The following is a 5,267-nucleotide window of genomic DNA, read 5'->3' as shown; positions in this document are numbered from 1 at the left end:
TACACAGTAAGACTGTCTCAAAAAAAAAAAAAAAATAGGTGAGTATGGGGCTGGAGAGATGGCTCAGTGGTTAAGAGCACTGGCTGCTCTTGCAGAGGACCTAAGTTTGGTTCCCAATGCCCACATGGCAACTAACAAAGATGGTAACTCCAGTTCAAGGGCATCTGTTGCCCTCTTCTGGCCTCTGCAGGCATTGCACACAGTGCACTTACATATACATGCAGGCAAAATACTCATACACATAAAATATACAAATAAATGGTCTTAAAAATAGGTAAATGGGGGATGGAGAGATGGCTCAGCCGTTAAGAACACTGGCTGCTCTTGCAGAGAACCTGGGTTTGGTTCCCAGTACCCACATGGTGGCTAACAACCGTCTGTAAATCCAGTTCCAGGGGACTCCAATGCCCTTTTCTGATCTCTGGGGGCATTGCACAACATGGGTACACCTACCTACATGCAGGCAATGCACTCGTACACATAAAATAAAAATAATTTTTTTTTCTTTTTGAAGCAGGGTCTCCTGTAGCCCCAGTTGTCCTGGAACTCACTATGTCCTGGAACTCACCTGGTCTACACAGTGAGTTCCAGGACAGCTGGGGCTACAGGGAGACCCTGCTTCAAAAAGACAAAAAAAAAAAAATTTACTTTAAAAAATTTACATTTATTTATTTAGTGTGTATAGCTGGGGTTGGGGGGTGGGGGTGGGGGTGGGGGTTGCCATGGTACCTATGTGGAGGTCAGAGGACAACTTGTGGGAGTTGGTTCTCTCCATCCATCATGTGGGTTCCAGGAATGGTACTCAGATCATCAGGTTTGGCAGCAAGCACTCTTACCTTGCTGGCCACAAACAAACATTTTTTTAAAAACGTTTTATTTATTATTTTTATTTTATGTTATGAGCCTGCATGTAGATAGGTGCACCTGTGTTGTTCAATACCCTCAGAGGTCAGAAGAGGGCATCGGATCCTCTGGAACTTAAGAACAGTTGTTAGCTGCCATGTGGGTGCTGGGAATCAAACCCTGGTCCTCTGTAAGAGCAGCCAGTGCTCTTAACCACTGAACCATCTCTCCAGCCCCTAAACAGACATTTTTTTAAAAGTGCTAGAAGCCAGGCATGGTGACACACACCTATGATCTTAGCACTTAGGAGGTTGAGGCAGGAAGATTGCCATGAGTTTGAGGACAGCCTGGACTACATAGCAAGACTCTTATCTTGAGAAAACAAAACACAAGGGTAGGGGACGGCTGGAACTACCCTAGTGGACAGCTTGCTAGACTTGGCTGACCACTTCCAAGATGGTTTCCTCCCATGGCTGCTCCTGCCTGGCTGGTGGCATGTGGCCCTTCCATAAAGCTACAGGACACCTCATATGGAAGTGCTCCTGTCTCTGCCTCCCCAGTGCTGAGATTACAACTATTTGAGTCCCCACACCCCACACTTTAATTAACATTGAAGTTTTAAGTTCAAGCTGGGTGCATGGGCCCATACTTGTTAACCCTTAGTATTTAGGAAGCTGAGGCTGGAGGATCAACTTGAGGCTACCTGGGCTATATAACAAGACCCTGTTTCAAACAAACAACAAAGCTCACCCTGGAAGCACAGACCTATGATCCCAGGTACTCACAGAGTTAAGGCAAGGGGACTGAAGGCTGGGCTAGTACTAAGCTTAAATCAGCCAGGGCAAATCCTCACACTAGGACAGACACCCCAAGCTCAGTTCCTCAGCACCATGGGCTACATTTGAAGTATTCCCTCATATCTCACTTCTTTTTTTTTTTTTTTTTTTTTTTTTTTGGTCTTTTTGAGACAGCGTATCCCTGTAGCCCCAGCTGGCCTGGAACTTGCTACATAGATAAGGCTGGAAATCCGCCTGCCTCTGCCTTCCGAGTGCCAGGATCAAAGGCGTGCATCATCATGCCCCGCATATCTCACGTCTTAACATTCAGAAATGTCCTATTATTATTTTAGACTCATTTTCCTATTGCATTAAATACAAAATCCTTGTTATTAAATATTGATAGATTGTTATTTTTGGTGCTGGGGATGGATCAGGGTCCTGCATATGCTAAGCATGTGTTCTACCACAGCCCCTATGTTAAAATGTATGTTTATAATCCTCCATAGTTTTCACAATTATTAATATTCCATTGTTAGTTATCTTTTGAGGGGGGTTCTGTTTGTTTTTGACAGGATCCTCATATAACCCAGTCTTTCAAACTCCCTTTGTAGCCAAGGATGACCTTGAACCCTTAATCTGTCTCTACCTCCCAAGCACTGGGATTATAAGGATGTACCATCATGCCTGGTATTACAGGCATGTTTATTGTTACCTTTTTTTTCCCCTTGGTCTTTTTGAGACAGGGTCTCCCTGTAGCCCCAGCTGACCCGGGAACACTATGTAGATCAGGCTGGCCTTGAACTCACAGAGATCTTCCTGCTTCTCGAGTTCTGAGACTAAAGGTGTGCAACCACCACACCCAGCAAAATTATTTTTATTTCACATGTATGAATGTTTCCTGTATGTGTGTGTGTGTGTGTGTGTGTGTGTGTGTGTGTGTACCACACATGTGCAGTGCACACAGAGATCAGAAGAGGGTGTCAGATCCCTGGAACTGAAGTTATAGTTGTCAGCCTCCATGTGGGTGCTGGGAACTGAACCTGTGGCCTCTGTAAGAGCAGCCAGTGCTCTTAACTGCTGAGCAATCTCTTCATCCTCTCCACCTTACTTTTTTGAGATAGGGTCTCTCACTGAGCCTGGAGCTCACTGATTTGTCTAGACTGGCTGGCCTGTGAGCCCCAGTTGATCCTCTGTTCCTGCCTCCCCAGCACTGGAGGTACAGACATAGGACACCATGGCCAGCTGTAGTGGGTGCTGGGGATTGAACTCAGATTCTCATGCCTGCATAGCAAGCACTACACCTCCTGAGCTATCTCCCCAGTCCTATCTGTTTAACATTTGTTGATGTTCATATTAACAATGTGAATGACATGGATCATTGATTTATTAATAGTTTTGGTTCTGATTAACTTCCCCCCTTTTTTTTCTTTTGAGACAGGGTCTCATGTACCACAGGTTAGCCTCTAGCCCACCAGTTAACTAAAGCTGGCCTTGAATTGGTCCTCCTGCCTTAGCTTCCCAAACGGTGGGCTTGTGACCCCATGCCTGGCTAATACTTATGAAAGTATCAATAGCATTGACCTTATTGACCTATGGAACCTGCTAGGACTGTTTTATTGCCCTTCTGACCCGGCCACCTGGGTCCCTGCAGGCCTGGGCAGCTGCCCTCTCCCTCTCAGCCGGAAGGAAGGGCGGGTGACCAGGCTGCTGGGAGTGGACAGCCTGTTTCCGGCAGTCCTAGCCAGCCGTGGGAACTGGCGTCCACTTCCCCCCTGGGCCTCCAGTCCTGTGGACAGGGGAGGAGCTTGGTCCTGAGGGCGAGCAGGGGGTTGCAGCTGTCACCATGGGGCCTATAGTAAGAGTAAAGTGATGGCCTTGGAGCCCTTTGCAAATAAATAGAAGTCTCATAGCCAAGAGCTCTTGGAGAACCCAGACTGGGACAGCCCGGTGAGAAGAAACTGGGCGAGGAAGGAAACGGGTTTGGGTCTCGGAGAAATCTGGCAGGCAGGGCTGGCCTGTGATTAAAAAGGGGAAGAACCACAAGTCTTCATTTAAGTCAGCAAGGCTGCTGTCGGCTGCGACAGAGAAAGTGCTTGCGGCTGGCAGATTGCAGCCGCCATTTGGCAAACGCCAAAAGGCCTCCAGTACCTGGTGCCCTGTGTGCATCACCTGGCCACTGCTAGGCTGCGGGTACCTGGCAGTCTCCTTCCACAGGTGTAATAAATTGAGTGTGTTATGGGCCGATCAGGCTAGACCTCACGGAAACCCTATTCCCTCCTCCCACATCCTCAGATGCTGTGTGACCTTCCAGGGGACATTTCCGAATGGGGACGTCAACTCCAGGCTTTGCAGCAGAGCTTAACTGGCCTTTTCTTTCTCACAATTCTTTATGGGCCCCCAGTACCCTCAAAAAAATCCCAAAGCCGCACCAGGACCTTAAAGATACCACTTGCAGGCTGCCTTTCCACCTGTATAGGAAGTTCCTTTTCCACTTCCCTCCAGGGCACTAAACATGAATTCAGGGCCTTTGCACCTGCTGTTCCAGTGCCCCAAGGCCCGGAATGCCCTTCCCTCAGATGTCTTGTCCTGGGACCTCCTCAGCTTAAACGTTATTCAAATATTTGCCTTCCTGAGTCCCAAAGACAGCTTCTTTCACGCTCCATCCCATAAGTGTTTCGTCAAGTGTTTCATCATTGGTGCTGTGTCCCCCGGCATCTAGCACCTACTACCAGTACGTACCAGACTTCTGCACGGTTTTGTGAGCTCTTCCAGGCCCTTGGTCTCCAAGATCCGCAGCCCACCCTCTCCTTGGCCACGCTGTGGCTACCTATCTGATTGAAGTGGAAATCCCCACCTATGGGGAGTCCCTTCCTGGGGCTCCAAAAGCAGTCCTGGGGACTGAAGTGGGTGGTTTATGCACACACAAGCCTCACTGCTCTAATGCAGAAACTCAATCCTTCCAGTCCCCGAGTGGGCTGGGGTCACGTGTTATTTCCATTTCATAGATGAAGAAACTGAGGACAGAGGTCAAGTCCTTGGCCCCAGGCAGCAAAGGGGAGGCAGTGGCTTGCGGGAGTCTGTCTTCTGGGAAGGGTTGCAGTGGCCCCTCCAAGCTGGGGGCGTGGGCGGCTTGCTTCCTGTTGGGGGAGGGGGAAAGGGCAGACATTCCTCTCTCCCCTCCCTCCCTAGAGTCGCGGGAGAGGCTAGCGGGCAGTGTACTCAATTTGAGTACAGACTGCACCCTCTGTTAACGCACCCCCAATGAAGTCATAAAGAAAAGGTAAGTGGCCACGCAGACGTGGAGGCGCAGAGGGTTCAGACGCCAGGAGTGCGGCGGAGTTTTTGGAGGAAGATGCACCACGCTGGAGAGGGGCCGAGCGGCCAGGTGGCGACAGGTCCTTTACCCCGCCCGGTTGGGGCCAATACCGAGCTGAGGATGGAAACCGAACCCGAAGGGATGGGGCGGCCGAAGAGGGTCAGCTACGAAGAGTCGCGGATAATGGGGCCCGGGTAGGGGCGGCCTCCTCCCCGGGAGGTGATGAAAGCGGCTGTCGCAGTTGCTCGGCCTGGCCGGGCCAGCGCTGATAAGACCGGGTTGGAGGGAGTCGGCAGGGGGGGGGGCCCCCGGGGCAGGGGGGCGCCCCC

This window comes from Nannospalax galili, unplaced genomic scaffold (genome assembly GCF_000622305.1).
Source record: "Nannospalax galili isolate Female #2095 unplaced genomic scaffold, S.galili_v1.0 scaffold120, whole genome shotgun sequence".
In the NCBI taxonomy this organism is placed as follows: Eukaryota; Metazoa; Chordata; class Mammalia; order Rodentia; family Spalacidae; genus Nannospalax; species Nannospalax galili.
This window is presented reverse-complemented; position numbering follows the sequence as displayed.